This window comes from Salmo salar, unplaced genomic scaffold (genome assembly GCF_905237065.1).
Source record: "Salmo salar unplaced genomic scaffold, Ssal_v3.1, whole genome shotgun sequence".
Taxonomy (NCBI): Eukaryota; Metazoa; Chordata; class Actinopteri; order Salmoniformes; family Salmonidae; genus Salmo; species Salmo salar.
In genome coordinates, this window is record NW_025548569.1 from 405,254 (window position 1) to 415,065 (window position 9,812).

General features: G+C 46.4%; 1 long non-coding RNA gene across 1 annotated transcript; it reads right to left on the reverse strand.

Moving 5' to 3' along the window:
- Nucleotides 1–338: 338 nt before the first annotated feature.
- LOC123733154 (uncharacterized) lies at nt 339–2,026 on the reverse strand. The gene is made up of 3 exons (XR_006763626.1): nt 1,853–2,026; nt 986–1,040; nt 339–672 (listed from the first exon to the last, which is right to left on the reverse strand). It is a non-coding gene; the product is annotated as an uncharacterized lncRNA (long non-coding RNA).
- Between the last annotated feature and the right edge of the window lie 7,786 nt (nt 2,027–9,812).

A 9,812-nucleotide genomic window follows, 5' to 3' on the forward strand; every position in this document is an offset into this window, starting at 1 on the left:
CCAGTACACGTGTAGTGTAGGATGTGTGTCTGTGTACTCCAGTACATGTGTAGTGTAGGATGTGTGTCTGTGTACTCCAGTACATGTGTAGTGTAGGATGTGTGTCTGTGTACTCCAGTACATGTGTAGTGTAGGATGTGTGTCTGTGTACTCCAGTACATGTGTAGTGTAGGATGTGTGTCTGTGTACTCCAGTACATGTGTAGTGTAGGATGTGTGTCTGTGTACTCCAGTACATGTGTAGTGTAGGATGTGTGTCTGTGTACTCCAGTACATGTGTAGTGTAGGATGTGTGTTGATGCCTAAAGAGACTCTGTGTTTAACACACTTCAACCAGACGACTGTAGAAGCTTCTGTTTTATTGAAGAACAACCGTTTCTCCATTGAACACAATGTTGTGGTCAAGGTAGTTGTTTTATGACTGACTGAAAGAGGGAGACTTTCAGAATATTTCTTGGTTGGTCAAATGTTGGTTGGCTGAATGTTGGGTCTAGTTGGTTGGTCATTGTCTTGATGGCTGAATGTCAGGTTTGTTGAACATAGATCCTTGTTGATAGGCTGTTAGTTCTCATTAGGTTGTATTTTGGTGGTTTTTGGTAGACTGGTTCCTAGGAGGAGGAAGAGGAAGAGGAGGCTGAGCTGTGACAGTTTGACATCAGTCTCCTGTTACCTGCTGAGAGAGAGAGAGAGAGAGATGTATGAGATATTTGCTGTACATAGCATCCTAAGACACACACTGTTCCCTATTTAGTGTACTACTTTTGACCAAGTCTCTGGCCAAAGTAGTGTACAATGTAGGGAATAGGCTGCCATTTGGGACGCACAGCAGCTAAAGTAACAGTTAGTGTAGTAGGGTTTCTCATCACAACAGTTACAGTACATCACCAAGAAGTATCTACCTCTGGTACCAAACATCTTCATGTAACAGTTAGTGTAGTAGGGTTTCTCATCACAACAGTTACAGTACATCACCAAGCAGTATCTACCTCTGGTACCAAACATCTTCATGTAACAGTTAGTGCAGTAGGGTTTCTCATCATGCTGAAACACAAAGCACAGAAAACATCTTAGTTCATGAGATACATAGATACACACATACATGTAGACATGTGGACGGATAGACAGACAGACAGACAGACAGACAGACAGACAGACAGACAGACAGACAGACAGACAGACAGACAGACAGACAGACAGACAGACAGACAGACAGACAGACAGACAGACAGACAGACAGACAGACCTTCCCCACCCCACCTCCCTCACTCCCTCCCCACACTACCCCTCCATGTCTTCGTACCTCAGCATGTTGTCCTGGGGTCAGCTGTCTCTGACACAGTTGACACTATCTTTCCCTCCACTTCTCCATCTCTCCCCCCTCACTCCCCCTTCCCTTCCCTCTCTCCCCTCCCCTTCTCTCCCTGACTCACTCTCTCTCCCCCTTCCCTCTCTCCTCTCTCCCCTCTCCCTCCTACGTCTCCCCCCTCCGCTATACTCCTCTCCCTCTCAACCCCCTTTCCTCTCTCCCCCTTCTCTCCCTCCTCCTCTTCCCTCCCTCCCTCCCTCTCTCTCCATACCTCAGCATGTTGTCCTGGGGTCCCCCTTCTCTCCCTCCTCCTCTTCCCTCCCTCCCTCTCTCTCCATACCTCAGCATGTTGTCCTGGGGTCCCCCTTCTCTCCCTCCTCCTCTTCCCTCCATCCCTCTCTCTCCATACCTCAGCATGTTGTCCTGGGGTCCCCCTTCTCTCCCTCCTCCTCTTCCCTCCCTCCCTCTCTCTCCATACCTCAGCATGTTGTCCTGGGGTCCCCCTTCTCTCCCTCCTCCTCTTCCCTCCCTCCCTCTCTCTCCATACCTCAGCATGTTGTCCTGAGGTCAACTGTCTCTGACACTGTTGACACTTCAGACACAGAGGGTGGTAGTCCCGCCCCAATGACCTCTTCTTCTCACCTGGACCAATGGGGAGAGAGGATACCAAGGGTTAGAGGTCAAATGTCTGTCATGGACCAATCTGGTTAGAGGATACCAGGGGTTAGAGGTCAAATATCTGGCATGGACCGTTGGGGTTGGAGGATACCAGGGGTTAAATAAAAAATGTAATCAAATCAAATTGTATTAGTCACATGCGCAGAATACAACAGGTGTAGACCTTACAGTGAAATGTTGTCACGTCCTGACCAGCAGAGGGAGTTATTGTATTAGTATTTGGTCAGGACATGGCAGAAGGGTTGTGTTTTGTATGTATTTTCTAGTCTGTCTATTTCTTTGTAGTCTGTGTGGCTCCCGATCAGGAACAGCTGCATGTCGTTGTTCCTGATTGGGAGTCATATATTAGGAGTGTGTTTTCACTTGGGTTTTATGGGTTGTTGATTTAGCACTGCTGTTATTTGTATAGCCTGTTATACTGTCTTCTGTTGTTTCTCGTTTTTGTTACTTTTTCCGTGCTCGCTTTATTTAAATAAACAATTCAAGATGAGCATCCACATTCCTGCTGCGTTTTGGTCGTCCCTACCCAACGACACCCGTGACAGAAAAACCCACCACAAGAAGACCAAGCAGCGGAAAAAGGAGCAGCAGGTGGATTACATGGACTATCAGGGGAATTGGACATGGGAAGAAATTCTGGACGGGGCCGGACCTTGGCACCAGGCTGGGGAATACCGTCGCCCACGGGAAGAAATAGAGGAAGCTAAGGCAGAGAGGCGTAGGTACGAGGCTATGAATGCGTTGAGGGAAAAGCACGAGAGGCATCCAATCATTTTTTTGGGGGGGGGCACACGGGTAGTTTGGCTGGGCCAAGGGTGAGCCCTAAGCCAGCTCCCCGTGTTTATATGGAGAAGTGTATGGAGTGGAGGGCGCCGAGTTATGAATAAGTGCGCACGATCTCGCCCATACGCACGCACAGTCCGGTGTGCGTTATTCCAGCCCCTCGCAGATGCCGTGCTAGAGTGGGCATCCAGCCTGGTAGGAGGATGCCTGCGCAGCGCGTCTGGTCGCCGGTACGCCTCCTAGGACCAGGCTACCCCACGCCCGCCCACGCACAGTAACCATCAAACCCCTGCACAGCCCAGTTCTCCCTGTACTAGCACCCCGCTCGTACAGGGCTGCTAGTTCCATCCAGCCAGGACGGGTTGTGCAGGAGGTGCGATCAAGACCACCTGTGCGCCTCCATGACCCAGTTTTTCCAGTTCCCGCCTCTCGTGCTGACCCAGAAGTGCGAACCTCCAGTCTGGCACGTCCAGTACCAGCACCACGCATCAAACTTCCCGTGAGTCAGCCTAGTCCTACACAGCCTGTTCCCGCTCCTCGCACTAGCCATGAGGTGCGTGTTCTCAAACTGGCAGTTCCAGTACCAGCAGCACGCATCAGGCTTCTAGTGCGTAATATTAGTTCCTCTCGGCCGGTTCCTGCTTCCCGCACTAGCCCTAGGGTGTGTGTCTCCAGCCTGGTACCTCCACTACCAGCCCCACGCATCAGGCTTCCAGTGTGTCAGCCCAGCCTCGAGAGTCTGGAGACAGTGCCCCGTCCTGAGTGTCCGACAACAGTACCCGTCCTGAGTATCCGGTAAGAGTGTTAAGCCCGGAACCGAGTGAGACGGCCTACAGTTCGGAACCAAGGAAAACGGCCCACTGTGCAGAACCGAGTGAGACAGCCTACAGTTCGGAACCTAAGAAGATGGCCCACTGTGCAGAACTATGTAGTTTCTAGTCTGTCTATTTCTTTGTAGTCTGTGTGGCTCCTGATCAGGAACAGCTGCATGTCATTGTTCCTGACTGGGAGTCATATATTAGGAGTGGGTTTTCACCTGGGTTTTGTGGGTTGGTGCCTTTAGCACTGCTGTTATTTTGTATAGCTGTTAAAGGAATGTTATATCTTTGATGATAATAATCAATAATCAATTCGCCTTGACTAATGCCCAAGGTTTGTAAGACAATGGGTTAAAATAATTAGGCAAGGACTCAGCTTTCTGCAAAAGGTTTCTGTAGCTTTATTCAGAGAACGTTCTGAGGTCAGGATAACAAAACAGTCATTATATAGTTCTTGCTTAACTACGCACATGCATTTACACACAATCCGTTGGTGACCTGCAACCCCCATAAACTTCTCACACTGTTTATCACTATCCAGAGCTCAGCCTGTTCTTTTCCCTCAAGGTTAGAAACTCCTTGAAGCTTCCACTCCCTTGACCATATGTTTCTCTATCTCTCTATACTAATTGCATACACACATTTCTTTCCCTCTCCAGTGGTTACTGGACTTTCCGGAACTAATCAGACTAATCGGTCCCTACATTGATCATTACATTAATTATTCATTAACCATGCTGTATGACTAATAATTCATCATGGTTTATTGATTCATTTACCTTTATTAGATAATTCTCTTATCAATTCCACCCTTAAATGATTCAATAATTCACCATGATATGATCAGATGCTATCTGAGAACCCTACTAATCACACGCTATATGTAAATGCAATAATCACCCGCTATATGGAAATAAATCACACGCTATATGGAAATACATCACACGCTATATGGAAATACATCACACGCTATATGGAAATAAACATAATCATACACTATATGGGATTACATAACGATTATCACATACTATGAGTATTCACTAACAATCACATGCTATATGGAAATTAATTGTAATACCATGATTAAACAAGTCCAATACATGAATATTCCTCCTACTCTTCCATTACTGTCCTAGGCCTATTTCCAATTATGGCACTTCTGTTTAGGATTTTCATCATCATTTTCATTAAAGGAACAGTCTATCAAAACGTTGAAAATTCAATCAAAACGTTGAAAATTGTTTCATCAAACATTGGCTCCTCGTTATTGAAAGAGAAGGAGCCATCTTCCTGGCCTGGAGGCCCGCATTCGCCATCCCACTCATCGGAGCTCGGAATCGGTCCATATCTCACCAACTGCTGCGTCATCGATCTCTCGAGAGTCCTGGAGATTAAACCTCTCACACATGGGACGAGACAACATCCACACAACACAAACACACTCATACAGGTGAAAGCAGCCCATAATACAGTTCTTACAACACTTTTCCATTTCCCAAACATGGGATGTGTTATCAGGAATGTACGTGTAGCGCTGAACCTAATCATTCTACCTACACTGCCCTCTTCTGCCAATAACGTATCGAGAGTCAGTCTATTTTACCAGGTCATGAGGGGGGTGGTGGATAATTGGTCAGAGAACCTCTTTACTGCATCCCTGTTTTCATTCATGAATCTGTTGATTATAAAAGATGTCATTAATCCCATCCACATTTTAATTTATTGTCAACCACCAAAATAATGTAGTGTTAAAGCCTTCACATATTTGATTCATAGCTTTGTATTCATCTGGAACTTCCCTGAGAATGCCAATAGCATCCATCTAGACAAAGCTACTCCCATCCTGGTCAAAACTCCTCCTGTGCCTACTTTAGCCTCCCATAACTGGCCTCTGATGACTAACTTGACTTGGTTGGACCTATAACCCCAGGGCGCAAGTTCCAACCACCCTTTGTGGTAATTTCCGTCGTATGCGTCCTTTGCTGGTACTAGCCCACCCTTCATCAGTTATAGGTGCTGTGAGGTTAAACATTTTCTATTCATCTTTCAAACCTAAGTCAGTCACATTCACGATTACTTTCAGCCATTAAAGTCATCTAAGTTCTCGGTGCCATTCTTGTATCTATAACACTGGTGCTCATCAGGGGTTAAGGTGAACCGAGGTGGGTTGGCTGAGTACTTCAATCTGGCCAACCCCAATTCCTGTACAGTTGTCTTCTTTCCCAGGAAATTGTTTAATGTTTACCTTAAATCCTACATCTTGATCTTCTTTGACTCCTTATTCTGTAAGTCACTCATCAGTGTATTATATAGTTTATCTTCTACTTCTTCTCAATGACAACGGTATCGTATGATTAGTGCCAGAAGGTGGTGGATCTGAATGTATCAGTCAGATTAGACTATGATGCAGCTGAGTCTCTACTCCTCCCAAGAACCGCCAACCCTCTCCTGCCCTTAGTCTCTCTGCTAGGTACCACCCCATACTCACACCTCTAGGAGCACACACAGTGATGAACGGTCGGGATAGAACATCTTCGTTAAGGAGGTAACCCCCGGACCCTGTTGGTATCGGGTTCTTCTCCTAACTCTGTGTGTGATCAACAGTGCTCATATGTGTACATACCTCCTTGCAGTGGGTAACGTGGACCCAAGTGACTCTCTCAGCTTTTCTAATGGCAAAGGCAGTGGTTTAACAGAACCTGGTATGGGCCTTCCCCACGGGGTTGCTTCCAGTTTTTTCTCCTTAGGGACTGGATCCACACCCAGTCTCCTGGTTGTACTGAGTGAATCACCTTCTCCTGTAATTCACCTGTTGGACACAAAATCTTGGACATACGGGTTTGGTTAACAAACAGTCTTCTCATGTGTTCTGCTAGTATTTCTTCAACTTCTATGTCTACCTGTTCTGGTATCTCTAACTCTGTCATTCTATAGGCTCTACCTGATTAGCTAAACTGTCATCCATCATTTAAAGAGATGGCTCCTAGTAAACCAACTCTAGGGATAATATCTTGACTTAATCATGTCCACCAAGTAAGTTGGGAACGCTTCTACCCATTTGCTATACTTATCTGTTACTGTTAAACACCCCTTCTTCGCCTCAATTCGGAATATTTCAATAAGTCCAATTCCAAATGTTGGAATGGATCTTCTTACAAAAAAAAATTTGTTTAACCTGTTATGGCTAGGGGGCAGTATTTTCACGGCTGGATAAAAAACGTACCCGATTTAATCTGGTTACCACTCCTACCCAGTAACTAGAATATGCATATACGTATTACATATGGATAGAAAACAGCCTAAAGTTTCTAAAACTGTTTGAATGGTGTCTGTGAGTATAACAGAACTCATTTGGCAGGCAAAAAACTGAGAAGGTTTCATGCAGGAAGTGGCCTGTCTGACAAGGTGTCGTTCTTCTTGTCTCTGTTTATTGAAGAGTGAGGATCTTAGCTGTCCCGTGACACTTCCTACGGCTGCCATAGGGTCTCAGAAGGCGGTAAAAAGCTGAATCGTGGCTTTGCAGGCTCTGGCTGAAAAAAAGTAGCGCGTTTGGGTAGTGGCTGGTTACAGTACTGTGAGACTCAGGCTCGTGCCCGCGTCGACCGAAAGCTTTGTTTACTTTCCTCTGTTTAGCTAAATGGACATTCCCGGTCAGAATATTATCGCTTTTTTACGAGAAAAATGCCATAAAAATGGATTTTAAACAGCGGTTGACATGCTTCGAAGTACGCTAATGGAATATTTAGATTTTTTTTGTCACGAATTGCGCCATGCGCGCGACCCTTATTTACCCTTTCAGATAGTGTCTGGAACGCACGAACAAAATGCCGCAATTTGGATATAACGATGGATTATTTTGGACCAAACCAACATTTATTATTGAAGTAGCAGTCCTGGGAGTGCATTCTGACGAAGACAATAAAAGGTAATCAAACTTTTATAATAGTAAATCTGATTATGGTGAGTGCTAAACTTGCCGGGTGTCTAAATAGCTAGCCCTGTGATGCCGGGCTATGTACTTAGAATATTGCAAAATGTGCTTTCACCAAAAAGCTATTTTAAAATCGGACATATCGAGTGCATAGAGGAGTTCTGTATCTATAATTCTTAAAATAATTGTTATGCTTTTTGTGAACGTTTATCGTGAGTAATTTAGTAAATTGTTAGCAAATTCCTCCGGAAGTTTGCGGGGGTATGCTAGTTCTGAACGACACATGCTAATGTAAAAAGCTGGTTTTTGATATAAATATGAACTTGATTGAACAAAACATGCATATATTGTATAACATAATGTCCTAGGGTTGTCATCTGATGAAGATCATCAAAGGTTAGTGCTGCATTTAGCTGTCTTCTGGGTTTTTGTGACAGTTGAATCCTGTGGCGCGATTTTCAAAACCTTTGAAATGCTATTACTTCAATTTCTCAAACATATGACTATTTTACAGCTATTTAAAGACAAGACTCTCGTTAATCTAACCACACTGTCCGATTTCAAAAAGGCTGTACAACGAAAGCAAAACATTAGATTATGTCAGCAGAGTACCAAGCCAGAAATAATCAGACACCCATTTTTCAATCATGAGAAGCCAACCAGGGAAGCCCTAACACAACGGGAAACGCAGGAGCGTCAATCAGAAAGAGACTAATACTCTCTTCATGACTCTCCTGCGTCACCACAGTAATGGGAACTGTGACCTCCCTAATCAGCCCAGACCCCAAAGGACGACTATCTAGGGCATGTATAGGGAAGGGAACATCAACGGGAACAATAGGAATCCCTAATCTATTGGCAAAAGACCGATCAATAAAGTTCCCAGCTGCGCCTGAATCTACTAGCGCCTTATGCTGGGAATGCGGGGAAAACCCCGGAAATCGTATAGATAACCACATGTGAGCAACAGGGGGGTCTGGGTGAGTCGTGTGCCTACTCACCTGAGATGAACCACCAGTGTTCCACCTACCGCCTCGACTACCTGGAAAACCTCCCCAGCACCGACCAGCAGTGTATCCTCTGCGGTCACCTCTGGTGCATGGAACGGTTTCCCCTCTGGTCTCCCTAGAACCAGCCCCGCCCAACTCCATCGGTGTTGGGTCTAAGGGACTGGAGGATGGAACCAACGGACCCCGATCCGGACGTCCGCGGGAGACCAGCAGGTTATCTAGCTGGATAGATAAGTCCACCAGCTGGTCCAGGTGGAGGGTGGTGTCCCTGCAGGCTAGCTCCCTGCGAACGTCCTCTCGCAAACCACACCTGTAGTGATTGATCAGGGCCCGCTCATTCCACCCTGCACCAGCCGCCAGAGTTCGAAAATCCAGTGCCAATTCCCGAGCGCTGCTCATCTCCTGTCTTAAATGGAACAAGCGCTCTCCTGCCGCTCTTCCTTCTGGTGGATGATCAAATACTTCCCGAAAGTGGCGGGAGAAGTCCTCGTAGTTATCCCGAGTCGGGTCTTCCACCTCCCAGATGGCGTTGGCCCACCCAGGGCTTTACCAGTCAAACAGGAGATGAGGGCGCTCACTCTCTCGCGTCCCAAGGGCGTCGGCTGGACAGCTGCCAGGTAGAGCCCCAGCTGGAGTAGGAACCCCTGACACCCGGCAGCTGCTCCGTCATATGCACCCGGGAGCGAGAGCCGAATCCCACCGGATTCAGACGGCAGTTGGAGGTGTTCCAGAGGTGTGCTGGGCGGTGGTGTGGCTGGGTTGACGGGACATCTTTTCCTCTCCACTCTCTCCATGGTCAGCAGCACGGAATCCATGGCAGTCATAAGATCCTGTATCATATTCGCAGTCTGCTGAACGCGCTCCTCTAAATGAATAGGAGGACTGGCTGCTCCTGCTGACTCCATTGCGTGGTCAGTGATTCTGTAATGGTTTTCTTAGAAGTGGAGGAGTCAGGCGCAGGACACAGGGAATAAGGTAAACAAACTTGTTTACTAAAATTATCAATAAATCTTCTCATCAAAAAATACATAGTCAGGAGAAAACACCTCCAACTACACAAAACAGGCAAACAATCACCGACAAGACAAACAGGAAATGCACAGGTTAAATATTGAACATGATTAGCGAAATGAAAAACAGGTGTACACAATAAAGACAAAACTAAACGAACAGTGAATCATCGATCGGTGGCAACTAGTAAGCCGGTGACGTCGACCGCCGAACGCCGCCCGAACAAGGAGAGGGGCCGACTTCGGCGGGAGTCGTGACACAATATAGCAAAGGTAT